The sequence below is a fragment of the Octopus bimaculoides genome, chromosome 4 (genome assembly GCF_046866305.1).
Source record: "Octopus bimaculoides isolate indiv1 chromosome 4, ASM4686630v1, whole genome shotgun sequence".
Taxonomy (NCBI): domain Eukaryota; kingdom Metazoa; phylum Mollusca; class Cephalopoda; order Octopoda; family Octopodidae; genus Octopus; species Octopus bimaculoides.
The window spans coordinates 59,043,257-59,059,353 of record NC_142931.1 but is presented as its reverse complement, the minus strand read 5'-3'; the positions used below and the strand labels follow the sequence as shown (position 1 = coordinate 59,059,353).

The 16,097-nt window shown below is 32.7% G+C and overlaps 1 protein-coding gene across 1 annotated transcript in view; it reads left to right on the top strand.

Moving 5' to 3' along the window:
* The window catches only part of LOC106877354 (uncharacterized), a 62,914-nt gene that overhangs the window by 34,529 nt on the left and 12,288 nt on the right, over positions 1-16,097 (top strand). The gene's annotated exons all lie outside the window — the stretch shown is intronic.

Genomic DNA, 16,097 nt, shown 5'->3' with positions numbered 1-16,097 from the left:
CAAAGTTTTTTTCGAACAACGAAAAAAACAGAGAAACGAGACATGCAACATAAAGAATATTTCCCTTCATCAGTTGTCCCTGTTCCATCTACTCCACGTTTGAAAGGCAAGGACAATACGCAACTTCATTGGAACAGTCCTTCCGGCAATGCAAATTAAATAAAATTTGGAATTTTTTGCTGAGAGTTAAAGTGTTAACAAGAACAGGACACTGAAAACAACACAGTCTCCATCCCTTTCCCTATTCTTCTTTCCCTTTCACTGTTCCCTCTCTCTCTCTCTCTCTCTCACTCTTCCTCCTTGACGCTCTCATTGCTAACACATGACGAAAAGGGATCTCTCTGTCCACTGCCTTCCTGAAGAAAGGATGTGTTTTTTCTGTCTCTTCTCTCATGGCACGTCTACCTAGCGTTCATAATAATTTTTCTATTGTCTTGGCTCAACAGCCCTCACCGTTTGTTTTTACTGTCTAATACTAACATTAATTTAGCTAATACCATCCCTCCCACTAGAAATATTAATAACAAGGTTATTGTCTCTGAAGTCAATTCCAACAGAATTAAGTTTATGTCTTGTAATTCAAAGATTAAAAACTCTATATACCAGTGTAAAATTACTTCAGATACCGATGTATTTTTTATATAGGTAGTTCTTCTCAGTTATCTAAAATAATTTCTAATCATTACTCTGCATTTAGGGATAGTAATAAACATAACCATACAGGGCTTAGTAGATTAATTTGGTAAAAGACCATAATAAACAATTTAATTTAGATTGGTTGATTCTCTCCATTTCGTTCCCTTATGATAAAGGCAAGGAATTTTGTCATCTCTGTAATTGTGAAGTATTTTTTATTGTTTTTTCTAAACATCCCCTTGTAAACACGGTTATAGAGCATGCTTATCGAAGTAAACATTGGCAGAAACATACCTTTAGTTCATAAAGTTAAAATATGGTATATTCTGGTACCAAGTCATCTTTGATTACAAATGTTAGTGAAGAGGAGAATCATTCCCCCACCCTGTTGTTGTATTAGTAGATATGTAATCTTTTGTTTGTTTTCCTCTTTGTATCTCTCTCTGACACAAAGGTGTTTCTCTCTCTCTCTCTCTACTTTGCCTCCACCCCTCAACTTCACGCAAAATATAAAACCTACTTTTTCTTCTTTTCTAATTCATTTCTGTAAATATTTGTTGTTTTTTCCCCTTGTTACTGTTCTCTCACACAATCTAAATAAGGATATATGGGAGTAGGGGAGATCCAGCTATCTTCAGTGTTATTTATATTTACTCAAAGTGGTGGTCCACAGACCGTTGCCGGTACATGGCAAGTTTCCAGAAAAGAAAGAAACATTATAAAATGCTTATGTAATATTGTATTATTTGTTTAAAAAATAAATGTAAGATAAAAAAATTGTCAACTTATATTGTTTCTGGTATAAATTACTATTACTAAGAAATATTACCGGTCCCTGGCACATTGGGAAAAAAAAACTTCTGGTACACCGCATCATGTAGTTTGAGAAGCACTGATCTAGGATGAACCAACTTTCTTTCCCTCCCTGCACCTACCACCACCACCACCACCACCACTAATTAATCACTGATGTTAGTGAGGAGAATAAAAAGCATGAGAAGGTGAGATGTATTACATAAGGGTAGGGTGGGTAGGAGGTGGTTTCTGGATGGTGAAATAGGATGGGATGAGATGTCTGAGATTCAAGGAAGCAGGGGGGAGTGTATGTGTGTGTGTGTGTGTGTGTTGGTGCTGGTTGGGGGGAACTTAAAGTTAAGGATGTTTCCCCTAACTGCTGCTACTTCTACTACTGCAGTTAAAACTACAACAGCTGTTAGTAACCACTACAACTGCAACTAATATTCTATTACAACTACTACCACCATAACCACTACTACTGCTACTTCTAGTACTACTATTTCTACCACCACCACCACCACCACTACTACTACCTGTGAGTAATTTGAGGTGATACCAGCTCTCTTTAGGTATAAATACTAGGTCACATGACCAAATATTCAATCAACTATTATAGCACACTGCATTATCACTTGCACAACAATTATTTCACCTCCCCTTCCTCCTACTCTCGTATTACTCTATCTCTCTCTGCCTCCCTCCTCCCCTCATCTCTGCCATTTACTGTCATCTATGCTACTACTACTACTACTACTGCCACTACTACTACTACTACTACTACTATAACTGCTACTGCTACAATTAATACTATAACTGTTAGTGCTGCTACTACATCTGTTGCTGCTGCTGCTACTACCACTACTGCTATGGCTAGTCTTAGTGGCTGAGTAATAGACAGTGTAATATGTTGGAGTGGGGAAGCATAGTTAGTTGGGGACAGCAGGAGAGGGTAAAGTTGGCATTAATTACAGTCAGTCCTGAAGGTGTTCCTGGTTCTTTGTGATCAGCTCAGCTAACATTGCAGCAGCAGCAGCAGTGGTAGTAGTAGTTGTTGTAACAGAAGCAGCAGCAGCAGTTGTAAAAACAGCAGCAGTAGTAGCAGAGATGTAGTTCTTCATGCAGGCAAAACCAGCAGGAATATGGTAGCAGTTCTTGGAAAAAGTCAAATGAAGATGAACACATCTTAGCAGCAGCAGCAGCGATAACAACAACACTATTATTATCATTATTATTAGCAGTGATAACAACATAAGAAGCAGCAGCAGCAATAACTCCAGTAACAATAACAACAGTAGAAATGTGTGAGTAAGTAAGGTTATTATCATTCATATATATATATATATATATGTAAATAAATGCACACACAAATCTTTTTTTTCTACAATGGAATTTTCAACTAGCTCTTGAAATTTTAGCTTCAATGCTTTAATTTGTGTAAAGCATTTTATTCATATTTTTAGGAAAAAATTCAAATTGAAAGACTATTAGACACAAACGATTATTAGATTCTAGTAAATTCCTGTCCCTTAAACATCATTTACTTTCTTCTTTTCTTCTCGGTTGTTTGGGTAAGTGATTCCTCTTAACTTGACTTTCAATCCATTTTCTCTCACTTCTGGTGTTTGCTGTATATTTTTTTTTTCTGGTTTCTCTCTATGTACGTTTGTGTTCTATGTGTGTGTGTGTGTGTGTGTGTGTGTGTGTGTGTTTATACATTTATACATATACATAGGCACATGAGAATATCTTTTTATTTCTTTCCTTTCTGCTCTTTATATAATATTTTTTTATTAAAATCAAAGGTCTGTAAGCTCTTAAACCATCTGTACAGAAGACATGTAAAGATAGTTCATTAAGTTGTTATGAATTGACTTCTTAGACAAACCCACTTTGTCTTTGACTGCTCCCTATGACCTGCAACAAATGGTAAAATATTGTTAGATAGGAGACTTGACTATACCACAACTAATTTATAATCCCACTCTCCTGAGTTCAAATCCTGTTAAAGCAGTCGGCTTCTCTTGTCTCCATTCAGGAGGTGATGAGAGTGAGGGGTGGTGGAAAGAAGAAAAAAAACATAAGTAACAGTAATATACTGGGGTTGATTTACTTGATTGTAACCCTCTCCTACCTACAATATTTGCGTCTAATAAAACGAAACTGATAGCACTTGAACTGTCTATAAGATTTAACTGCCAAATTCTGGCCACATTTCCTTGTTTTCATTATTCTTTACTGTTATTTTCTCATTCATATTTAGATCTTTAATTACAATATTCCTTACTGTATGTACTTAAGGCTTTGTTTTTGTATCTTTTTCATCTGTTATGAACAGGTGTTTACTACCGCTTTATCTTTTCTCTCTCTCTCTCACTCCTCCCCTCTCTCTCTCTCTTTCTCTCCATCTTACATTGTTATACTGTATGTTTACAGCTGTATGCTCTGCTTTCTCTGTACAACTAACCCAGACAATTATGAATTCTGTAAACTTGGTATTTTACACTTACATACATGTAGGCACATACATGCATGCTTATAAACAACTTTCATAGTAACAATTGCACACACACACACACACACACACACACACACACACACACACACACATGTATCTTCTCTTCACTCCTATTTTGCAGTAAATCTCTACTTCTTGATTGTATTGGTTGCTTTCCGAATTGCTTTATCCACAGCTAAGATTCCTGGTTGTCATATTCTACTACTCTATCAATATAGATAGAATAAACTCACACCACTCATTAGATTTAAGTTGCTTCTTTTCAAAATGATTTCTTCATCATTACCTGATCATTCTTATGTAACTTTGCTGTAAATACTTCTAGGAATGTTTGTATGTGATGAAGATAGATAGATAGATTAATTACTTGTTAGTTCTAATGTATCTCTCTCAGAATTCAGCTATTGTGGATAATGTGTATATACATATATATATATATATATATATATATATATATATATATATATATATATATATATATATATATATATATATAATATATATAATACATAATAGTATAATATAATACAATGCATAATAACGCATCAAATAAATTTTTGTAATAGTTTTTCTAAAAATCTTTTTAGCTTCTATGCATCATTATTCTTCAGTTTTTTTTTTCTATTTCTCCTCTGGCTGGCATTAGGCTTGTTCTCTTTCTTCTTTTTTTTTTTCTTTAAAGTAAAATTTTTAGTTTGTACCATCGAAAGTGATGTGATTGACAACATGGTGATAATACTTGCCATTAACTTCTTTGTTGATGATCATTATTATTTGTAAATACTTCTAAAGAATGATTCAACTTATTAGATATATTGCTTTTTTGTGTTAAAAGCATCTCCATTAATGGCATTATGCTGTCCTATATTCTATAATATTGATTCTATAAGACCTTCTATTATAAATAACTAAGTAACATTCTTCAGTGTGCTGAATGCATATTATATTGTAGCTTTTAAATCTAATATGTTTTTTGGACATTTTTTTTTTCTTGAGAACAAAAATCCTTAGAAATAAAATGAATTCTTTTAGGTTTTATTTCATTTTTCTAAAGATTAGTTTAAATATTCTTTTATTCTAAAAGTATATATAAGCTGGTTTCAAGCATTAAACTGTGGCTATGCTGGAGCATTGTTTTTGTGGATTTTTTGGTCAATTGTATCAACTTGAATACTTTGTTAGGTATTTATGTTTTTATCATCCTCATAAGGTGCTGCAGTAAAGTTGATGTGAGCACAAAAGGATGTTACAGGAATGTAATCAAATAACACAGGGTATTTTTAGCATATTGTGTGCACACACATATATATATATATATATATATATATATATACATACACACACACTCACACACATATGTATAAATACATGCATACATATATGTATAATATTTATATATACATTCTTACATTTATATTTATATATAAGTATACATACACATTATATATTGCACTATAAATGAAAATACCTTTTGCTGACTATTTCTTGTGGACATTATTATTAATTGACAGGGTTGTTAGAGATTTGGCTAAATTGCCCTATTTTATTTAGTTATAGTCTTTTACATTGCAAGTTATCAAAAAGGCTGCTGAAGTTGACTTTGCTTTTTATCTTTTAAGGGTTATATAATAATAAGTACTTGACAGAAACTGTCTAGTACAAATACAACACTGACTTTCTGGACCTCGATAGTCCAGAACCTCTTATAACCCATGCTGATTCATGAGCAGGAACTTCAAATTCCTGCAGCTACCAGACTAGTGTACTGGGTGTCTCTGTTTCACAGTACCATGTACAGGTACTTGTGTTTAATTTAATTATCTAAGTAAATTTAATATTTGTTTAATTTAGAAGTGACTACCCCCGGTTTAGAACTAATCGTTCCAGGAAATTGATGTTGTATATATGATTGTAATTCAACTATGCCAGTGTTCAAAATTTGAAACCTTGGGCCTAAATTTGAAACCAAATTACAAACCATTATTATCAAAGTAAAGCAGTAGAATCTGAAATCATTATGCCAAATATTGCTTGGGGACCACACAAACCTCACAATTTAGCTTTTTTCTTCTCATAGATCTTTGAATTCATTGATTTTTCAAACTTTATTTCTTGAGAATAAATGTTTATACAATATTTACATTTGCACCATGTTCTGATTGATTTGGTTTCCAATCTTCTTCAGGCTTCTACAACTTGTTAATGATGTTAGATTAATAGTTTGAAAAATTATAATTGTACTAACACAATCAGATTCTGTTAGACATATTTGGTTTTGGCTTTGCAGAATATTGTGATCACTGGTTGGATCCATTATACTTCAATTATATCATTTATATTAGAAAAACAGAGAAACAACTGTACACTAGAATTAAAAAAATAAAACTTTAAAAATGTAAACAAATTAGAAATAGAAATTTCAGTTCAAATTTTAGCCCCAGTTACTTTTCTTTTCTTCTAATTTAAAATTACAGAATGATATAAAGCTGATGCTTTCATAAACTGAAACAAATCCTGTGGTGAATAAAATCAAAATATGTTTTTAAAATGAGACTGAAATTAAAGCTTAAATCAATTTTTATTGAAGCTTTAATTTCAAAGGAAATATTTCCTGTTGGCTTTAGTTTCAATATTGAGTTTATGTTCTGATTTCAATTTTTTTTTTTTTTTCTGCATTTAATCCTGGTTAAGAAAACTTAATTTTATTAGTTTGAAATTTCTAATCATATAAAAGCTGAAGAAAAATATCTAAAGATAAAGTTCTTTTGTTCTGCTTCCATGTCAAGATGTTTGATATGGAATTGTATACTGAAACTAGATCATGCATCTTGATAGTGACTTTAACCATTTATAAATACATCTTCTAGTGACTGCATCTGAGTTGTATTTTGCCACGATACACCAGGAATCTTAGTCCCCCCATTAACTTTGGTAGGTCCTTAGTTTCATGTTATGTTTCTCTGCCAACAACATCAAGGGAGTTTAGTGGTCTTCATCTTCTCTCAGGGTGTGGAAGTTTCCAAAGTATGGCATCAAATTATGGTTTGTTTTGTTCAGTATTTAAGCAATGGTCAGCAAATACTACCTTGCATTGAACAAAAATAGTAGGGATGGGTAGAATGTACCCATAAATCTCATTTTTGGTTTAATTTGATTTTGAAGCTCCTTCATCAAAGTTCAGGTTTCAACTCCATAGAGAAGAATGTTCTCTACACATGCCCTGAAGAAGACCAGGTCTTATTGACTTTGTGCTGTTTGATTCCTAGATATTCAGAAGTTTGTTGCAAGTACCCCAGGCTTATCCCTTACATGTCAGGAAGTCTTTCTTACAGTACTTTCAGCAACATAGGATTGAACCCTTTTGTTGCCATATCTCTGAATTACACTGATTTTGTTTCAATTAATTTTGAAAATAATGAAGAATTTTGTAAAATAACTGTCATTGTTAAGCTAATATTCAGAACATAAATTAGCAAGAAATTTTTTTATGGAAGTGTTAATTTAGATCCCATTAACCCTTTAGCATTAACATTATTCTGTCAAATGTAATACATATTTATTCACATTCTTTTGAGTTCATCATCCTTTATCTCATTGCTTTAAGATTTCAATGATGTGACTGTTTATTTTAAGAATGACATTGTCAGATAGGTATGAGAGGCTGGATCTGACCAGTTTGAACATAAAGGAGGTAGAATATTTGGGTCGGATATGGCCAGTTTAAATGCTAAAGGGTTAAAACAAGGAGTCTGTACCATAGAACCAGGGGTAGTCTCAGGCAGATTGGTTGCAAAAGATCAAGGTATTTGAAATTTTTGACTCTCTTGAGTTAGATGCCATCGTTCAAACAAATTGGCAGCTGACTTTCATTTTCATTGATGGCCATGTATCCTGTCATCTTTGTATTGAGAAACAGGCCAACTTTAGTTGCAGTATTCTCAAGGAATATTCACAAGTCTTGTGCATTACATGGTTGATGAGCCATGAGGGGAAAATCATCAACATAATCCCTATCAGAGATACAAGCTCTGCTGTTTTGATTGCTTCAGCTTGATGATGAGATCTTTGGATTGGATCAAAACATTGACTAATGATGTGGTCCACTTACAATCATAAAATGAAAAGGAGCTAGAGTCTCCCTGGGGTATTCCTCTTGGATCATTTATGCTTTACACAGACCTTGATGAGTTTTTATACATAGTGGTGATGGCTTTGACCATATCATCTGAGATACCATATTTCAAAACAGTATGTACTCTCCTGTTGACACTGTCAAATGCCTTGAAGAAATCCACAAATACAATTGATGTTTTTTGTACTTGGAGATTCTGATATCCTCTATGATTCTTCTAAGGGTAAGGATCTGCAGTAATGTTGATCTGTTCTCATGGGAACCATTTTAATTCCATTTTAGGATTGGGTCATATGAGAGGAAATTCTATTAATATGCATGCATCATTTATATTCAGTTGTATTATAATTTTAAAAAGAATATATAGTATTTTGAGTAACAAAGCATCACCATGTATCCTGGCATAGGTAAAGCTAACCTATAGCATCTACATTGCTATACGTGAACTTAAGGCTATGAATATAAGATGGAAATCTTTGATAATCTTTTTGCTTCTTTTTGGTTTCAGCCACATGGCGTTGGCCATGCTGGGATATCATGTTAAAATTAATGCTAACCTATATGAGTTGGTTTAAATGTACTGATTTCAGCTTAATGTAAATTGAAATACGATGTTGAATTTCCAATTTCACAGATATTAATTTAACTATTTTTGTTCTTTGTTCTGAAATCAAATAATCAAATTTAAACCTTTAGCATTTAAAATGGCCATATCTGGCCCAAATATTCTACCTGTTTTATCTTCAAACTGACCAGATTCGGTCTCTCACACATACCCTGCAATGTCATTCTAAAAATAAACAGTCATAACTTTGAAATCTTAAAGCTGCAAGACAACACAGTTCTAACTTTAAAGAATGTGAATAAATAATCATTACATTTGACAAAGTAATCTGAATGCTAAAGAGTTAAGGTATTCTAATGAGAGGGTTCTGGTAGAAGTAATTTTGTTTCTAAAAATAAGATGTTAGTAAATATGGTTTTGCATTTTCCTTTGGGATAGACTTTTCCACATTTTATAATATAATTTTTATTTCATTGAATATAATCTTTTACCTTACATTCACTTAAATTGTACATTCAATGTTTAAATCTGGAAAAGGATTGGTTTTCTGATAGTTTCATTTTTCTAAAATAGCTATTTGCTAAGTTGCTTTAAGTGTTCAATCTTTTAGTTTTAACTTTGATGTGTTTTAGATTTTTATAACTGGTAAATAAAAATATTCCTGATTTTCTTTCTTAGTATTTAAAGAATTTTTTTCATATCCTTTTAAGTTGGTAACTTTTTGATGAGAACAACCTCTTTTAATTTTGTAAGTTTTGTGTTTTGCCTAATTGTTTGTAACTTCTTTAATAAATAATATAAGAAAGCCACACTGTCAGAACTATAGCTTTTAAACCCAAACTTGTTTAGGATTCACTTTAACCATGTATGTTATGTGCTTTAAATTAATATAAGTTACAAGTGTGGCTGTGTGGTAAAGAGCTTGCTTTCCAACCTGCATGGCACCTTGGGCAAGTGTCTTTGACTGTAGCCTCAGGCTGACCAAAGCCTTGTAAGTGGATTTGGTAGATGGAAACTGAAAGAAGCCCATTGTGTATGTATGTATATATATATATATATATATATATATACACACACACACACACACACACACACACACACACACACATAAAATACAAAATTGGACAAGAACACAAAACATCCAGACAGTTAGGTGATACAAAAAAGGGACAAAAAAACATCCAGATAGACATTACAAAGAAAACAAGGACAGGTCATTCGGAGTTTTCTTTCCTCAGTCAAGTTCCAGATTATCTTTGCAATGTGTGTATCTGTGTTTGTCCCTGCTGCCATTGCTTGGCAACTGATGTTGGTGCGTCTGATGTCCCTGTAACTTACCAGTTTGGTAAAAAAAAACAATAGAAAAAAGAACCAGGCTTACAAAGAATAAGTCCTGGGGTCGATTTCTTCGACTAAAAAACAATGCGCCAGCATGGCCGTAGTCAAATGACTTAAACAAATAAAAGAATAAGAGATCCATGATTAATCTAATTAAAATAGAAGAGTTGAAGGATTGTGTACAAGACAATCAACTGTGGTTAATGGTTTTGTAAACAATATACCATATAATGAATATTTATAAATGTATAGAGGCAGCTTTTCAATAGTGAAATGGCTCTAGCATGGTAAAATTGAAATAGTACACTCTTCAAACAAAATTCTCTCTCGTGAGTAAAATCTGTAAGGATAGGACATAATTAGATTTATTCTAATGTATCGTTGCTGGTGGATTGTGTAGGATAGAGACGAATTGTGATTAACTTTACTGACTAACAAAGCATTTTATGACCAGTTAATACATACGCATTGGCTCACCAAAGAAGCATCAATAAAAACACATGTACAGAGACACACTTCCAAACTAAACCTGGTTATTCTTATGTGTCTGAGTACGCATGCACACATCATATATACATACATGCATTCATATATATTTACATTTACTCACCCACACATGTGTATTTGTGTATATGTGCAAGTGTGCATACATGTGTGTGTGTGTTTGTATGTATGTATATACCGATGTATATCTATGAAAGCAGTTCTTTGTTGTATATTCTTTTCCAATTTGATTTTGTATAACACACACTATTTGGTTAGTTATACATACACACACATGCACATACATCCAGTTACACACACACACACACACACACACACACACACACACATTCATGATTTACAGAGGCATATTATGGAAGTGACAATAAACGACAGAACATTTAAGCCACCACCATTTATTGAAAAGCATTAGTAACATTGATTACTTGTCATTCATTATTAGTCAGTCAGAAATTGCTTTGGGACAGGGTTTCTGTAGCAGAGGGAGCAGCAGGTCTTTGTTAGTTACCTGTTATTGATTTATTCCCCCCCCCCCCACCCACCCACTTCACATTTTACCTAATCATATGCATTTTACTTTGTCCTGTTGTGGTGGGAGTGGGAGAGGTGATGATTGTGGCGGTGATGACGATGGTGATAGTGAAGTTGATGGTAGTGTTGTTGTTGAAGCTGCTGTTTAGCCTATGGTCAACTCTGATCTTCTAGACCTATGATCAAAGGAAGTCCAATCATGTCCATCCATGTCTTTGTATATCTAGGACTAATTTATCCAATGTGCCCTTTCTTTGTCTTTTATGCAGGTCAAGCAGTGTTGACAGGGTGATGGTGGTGGTAGTCATGAGTGTTTTCATGGTGTTGGAATAATTGTTGTTGTTATTGTCAATGTGGTGGTGTTTATCATGGTTATTGTAGGATTGGTCCTGTGAGAAAGGTGATAGTGTTAATTTTGGTGGTAGACATGGTGGTGAAATTAGCTCTTGGTTATGGTGATGTTGTGAAGTGGATGGTAATGATGATAGTGGTGTTTGTGATGATGCAGGTAATTGTGATATTAGTATGGAATTAAAGTGCTGTCCATCATGAAAGAATAAGGGTAAAAAACAGCTTATTTTTTCTTTGTAGAAGAAAAGAATTAAATTTCAGCAGTTTCACTTGATGTTCTTATTTGGATTAGATTTGTGGTGAACAACAGGACCATCAATTAAACAAACTCTGTACAATATTCAAAATATGATATTCTCGTTATGAGATGAAATCCAACGGAGGTTCTTTTTATTTTTTCTCATTATCTCTTTAAATGTTGATAAAATGATCAAAATCCAGAAATTTTCTTATATTGTAAACTTGTTTTATATATATATATATATAACCAAGGAGATCGATCCATAAGGAGTCTACTTTAGACCTTTGCAGAGAAATCTCTTGCTAAATTGGTCGCGATTACATGTTTTTCTCATCAACACATTGTGGAGATATCATCATATGAACATATATATATATATATATATATATATATATATATATATATATATATATATATGATCACCGTCCATTTTCCAAGCTAACATTGATTTGACAGTTTGACCAGAACTGGCAAGGAGGGGAGCTGCACGAAGTTACAGTCTAATTTAGCTTGTTTTCTATGACTTGATGCCCTCCCCAATGCTAACCATTTTACAGAGTGTGCTGGGTGCTTTTTACATGGCACCAGCACAGGTACTTTTACATGTTGCCAGGATAGCTACTTATTACATGGCACTGGGTGTTTTTTTTATATGACACCGACTCAAGGCTCATGCAAGCCAATCCTCTTCAGCAGATGGAGGATGGGTCTTCTTGAGTACACACACGCACGCACGCACACACACACACACACACACACACACACACACACACACACACACACACACACACACATATTAGCTTCTCTTCTAAATGGAAGTAATGATGAAGCTTCTCTACAACAAGAATCTGGCCTGTCTCCTCTCTCATAATTCAACCCCTCACCTCCTATCATAAAGTCAATTCCCATCCATTTGGGGTTTGTAATTTTGCAATCTGCATGGTGATCTCACTAGAGCTGGTAGCACATAAAGAGCCCCAGTGCATGCTGTAAAGTGGTTGGCATTAGGTAGGGCATCCAGTCATAAAAACCATGATGAAGTAGTCACTGGAGCTTGAATTTCCATGCAAACCCATGCAAGCATGAAAAAAGGTGATACAAAGTGAATGAATGAACAAATGAGTGATGTGTGATTCTGTAAAGCCTTTTAGTTGGTTGATGTTTAACCTTGAGTGAGTGTATCTATGACCAATGTCACTGGAACTGTGACTATTTTATCTTTTTAGAATGTATCTAGAACTACAGTATCATCACCATCTTTACAATGTGGACTGGGCACTTTTAAGTGGCATCTGCACTGACAGGGTCACCAAGTACTGGCAAGACAAAAAAAAAAAAAAAAAAACTTCAAAAGGAGAGAGAACATTGAAGGAGGTGATCTTGTATTGGATGATGAAAAGTTATAGTGAGACAGAGAGACAAAAACAGGTGTCCTGCTGTAGAAGAAATACAAGGTTACCCAGCCGGAGAGAGAGATCAGGAAAGAAAACAGAAACAGGTGCGCTACCACAAAGGAAATACATGGCTACCCAACCTGAGGGAAGTGCAGGAGAATGAGAGTGAATGGGAGACAGCAGGATAGAGCTGGTGGCAAAATGCCAGGAATACTCACAAGATGCATTTTGGATAATGTTTGTGTTTATTTCAAAAATTTCCTAATAATACAAAATAATTGTCCTTAGGTATTTGAAATGGAATTGTATGGCTTCTTTCTCTTTATAAGTTCATACTAAATGGCTAACCTTCTTGAGAGGTAGAGTTCATTGTTATTCTTCTGATCACCATACCCATACACTCTGATACTCCACAAGGATGGAAGAAAATAATACATTATCTAATATCAATCTAAATCTGGAGTTAAATAATCATTCCAAATGTTTTTAGATGTAATGCTATTACAGATGAATTATGGAGCATTGTAATTTTGTAAGAAAGAAGCTCTCTTGTATTTTCCTAGTGTAATACATTGTTAGTTGATTGTATTTTTATTCACAAAATTATATATATATCATCATCATCATTTGACATCTACTCTACCATGCATGTAAGGGTCAAACAGAATTTGTAGCAGGAGACTTTTATGGCTGGATACCCTTTCTGTCATCAACCCTCATTTGTTTTCCAAACAATATGTTTTCCATGGCAGATTGGAAATAAATGACATGCATGATGATGATGATGCCCATTTACAACTATTGTGTGATGTCTAGACAAGCATACATACATATACATATATATATATATATATATATATATATATATATATATATATATATATATATATATATATATATATATACATATATATATATATATATATATACATATATATATATATATATATATATATACATATATATATATATATATATATACATATATATATATATATATATATATATACATATATATATATATATATATATATATATATACATATATATATATATATATATATATATATATATATATATATATATATATATATATATATATATATATATATATATATATATATATATATATATATATATATATATATATATATATATATATATATATATATATATATATATATATATATATATATATATATATATATATATATATATATACATATATATATACATATATATATATATATATACATATATATATATATATACATATATATATATATATACATATATATATATATATACATATATATATATATATACATATATATATATATATACATATATATATATATATATATATATATATATATATATATATATATATATATATATACATATATATATATATATATACATATATATATATATATATACATATATATATATATATATATATATATATATATATACATATATATATATATATATACATATATATATATATATATACATATATATATATATATATATATATATATATATATATATATATATATATATATATATATATATACATATATATATACATATATGAATATGATGGGCTTCTTTCAGTTTCCATCTACCAATTCCACTCACATGAATTTTGTTGCCCTGGGGCTTTACTAGAAGACATTTTCCCAAGGTGCTGCACAGTGGGACTGAACTCTTGAGCACGTGGTTGGGAAGCAAGCTTCTTATCCACATAGTCACACCTGCTCCTATAGTTATATTTGCACCTGTTATACTGCATAGTATATTACATTATACAAAATTGTGTCTGTTGTGAGACAGTAAAAATATTCATTGCAATGGACATGTGAGACAGATAAACCATTGATTTTTTTAAAACAAGGATGACATATACTTGTAGGTGCAGACATGGTTGTCTGATTAGCAGGTTCATTTCACAGCCATATGACAGATGAGCATATATCTTCTACCACATAGCATTGGCCAAAACTTTGTCAGTTGTCAGTAAAATTTAGTTGTTGGAAACTGCAGAAATTCATTGTATATAATTGTATCATGTTGAATCAAAAGATTTTTTCTATTTCAAACTTTAATTAATAGTTCAGATAAATTACATACAAAAAGCATTTATTCATCAAAAATATATCCTATTATATTTTATTGTCTGTTGCCATCATTGTACCAAAAGCTCAAGCCCATGCTTATACCATACCATTTGGCTGGTTTAGAAGCAAAAAATTCTCTGCAACCATTTTCAACCTTATCCATATTATTGAATTTCTGTCTGTGCAGTAAGTGAGCCATGGCTCAGGAAAGGGGTAATATGATAGTGCAAAGCTTGGACTGTAGGCAGGGTGAGGCAGCACTTGCAGCCCTCAAGTTCCTTAAGTCTGCACTTGTTCACATTGGCAATATGTGCTTGGAACATTGTCATGCTATAGGAGTGCACATCTTTGATTGAACAATGCCATTTAGTGGGCTTTCAAAGCCTCATATACTCACTGCAGTTGTTGAGCATAATGGTTAGCATTCATTGCATGACCGTCTGCGACAAACTCAAAGTACAACACCCCACTGAAATTCCACCAAACTCAAAGCACGACCTGTTCAACCCACCTTGTTTGAGAACAGGTTCTGAAGCCTCACCAGAACAATGTCGCTGATTTCTTTTATTAAGATTATGAAAATAGATCCATTTTTCATCCCCAGTCATAATGCTATACCAAAAACAGGGAATCTTGAGGAACTGCCAGCAGTTGTTTGCAAATGTTTACATGTTGTTGAGCCTAGTCATTGGACAGTTCATTGGGTGCTTCTCAACAGTATCTGTTCTCAAAGCCAAGTTTATGGAGATGTTGATTGATAGTGCTTCATAAAGGACCGACTTCTACTGACAATGTACAAGTGCTTGTGCTTGGCTGTTATTCAACCATTTCAAGCAAGGCCTCATCTTTCACAACAGAAGGGCTTCCTGACCTAGATTTGTTTTCAATGCTGGTGTCACCCATCTAAGTACTAACTAGAATCAACTGTATGAGTTTATATGTTTGATATTAACAGTTGTAAATATTCTC